This window comes from Nymphaea colorata, chromosome 7, assembly GCF_008831285.2.
Source record: "Nymphaea colorata isolate Beijing-Zhang1983 chromosome 7, ASM883128v2, whole genome shotgun sequence".
Taxonomy (NCBI): Eukaryota; Viridiplantae; Streptophyta; class Magnoliopsida; order Nymphaeales; family Nymphaeaceae; genus Nymphaea; species Nymphaea colorata.
In genome coordinates this window covers 4,154,531-4,156,247 of record NC_045144.1, presented here as the reverse complement: position 1 = coordinate 4,156,247, position 1,717 = coordinate 4,154,531, and positions in this window count along the sequence as shown.

The following is a 1,717-nucleotide window of genomic DNA, read 5'->3' as shown; positions in this document are numbered from 1 at the left end:
CAGGGTTAAAGACTCAGCAGCTTCGTCCCATTTTTTTATTAGTTATTTTCCATCTTTTCTACGATCTCTTCTTCATACTGCTCATTATCATCCCAGTCTCCTCCATCATTCCACTCATCTTCGTTATCATCTCTATGGAGGACTGCTCCGATATTCTGATTGTCACATGCCCATTCTGCTATGTTACTATCTTGGATTTGAAAAAAATGTTTATATAACCCAAGGACTATGCATAAGATGCTTTGGTAAGGGATGCAAAATTTTGCACTAACTCTATTGTCTGCTAAAAAGATGCCACCATCCAGTTGGATCTAGTCCAGCAGGTATTTTGGTCTGTGGCGATTGTATAAGCTCTCTCTGCCTCTTGAGTTGGGAATACACATCATTTTCAAGAAAAGCAATTCTAATAGTGTCAACAAAACCTTTTTTAAGAGTTCTGCAATTTTTTCATATTAAACATATTTATTTGATATTAGTTTTCATATTCTTGAAGTTATTTTTAATTGATTTTTTTTATTTACAATTAAATAAATACATTATTTAAGATATCATGCTTAGTTGATGTCTTAACTATAATAGTTTGCTTGATTACATAAAAATGTTGAATTAAACACAATATTAATTAATTAATTAAAATTAATTTGCATGATGTAATTGTAAACATTTTAAGTCAAATGGTGTATATGGCAACTATATAACCTTTTTTATTTATAACTCCATGGAAGTCATTAGCAACTAGTTGGGCTTTCTTCATATAAAATTTATACTCTTATCGTACCATAATGTTAAGTTGGTGCGTTTAGCTAGACTTTTTACCCAAAACATCTTACCATTGTGGTAGACCACCAACTCATGGATATCAACTCTCACTATTTGGATTCAGATATCAGCTCATGGTTCACATTTGGATATCAGGCTACAATTCGGATTCAGATCTCAGCTCATGGTTTGGATTCAGATATCAAGTTATAGTATGGATTCAAATATACCTGTTAAGGGGTTTATTATCCGATCAAATATTTATTTAAAACCGGATGTTAGTTCTTATATCTGAATCCGATCCGACTTCAAAAGTTAAATTTCTTTTCATATCCGATTTTTTTAAAGCAATTTGGATAGATATCCGATCTGAATCCGAACAATTGACATCCCTAATCCTTTGCCACCAATGTGCATGTCGATTTGCTTGGGCAAAGGTAGTTGGCTCAAGGTCATTGGGTTGTGGGAGGAGGAGAATGGTGTGTAGAGAGCAACGTTTTGGGTTTTAGGAGAAGGCTCAATTGCACCAGGTGATGATGTTGTGGGCAAGGGTGGAGGTTCACAATTGTTCAGTCTACAGCCTCATGAGTAATGTGTGTGTGTGTGTATATATATATATATATATATATATATATATATATATATATATATATGGCAGCCAGCATTCATGACTGAATGGCTCTTTGATATTTTTTTATGCTAAAACTATCAGAATCAGAAATGATGTTTTTTGTAGTAAAAAAACTTTGCCAAACAAAGTCAAGAGATACACCATTACAACAATATTTAATGTCGCAAAATATAAAAGAACCATTCAATCATGGACATTGGCTAACTGATTTCGATTTCTTTTATATATATATATATATATATATATATATATATATATAAGAAAACTGAACTGTAACTCTAGCTCCTCCATGACATCTTTATACATCAAACTGAAACTGTTCATTGT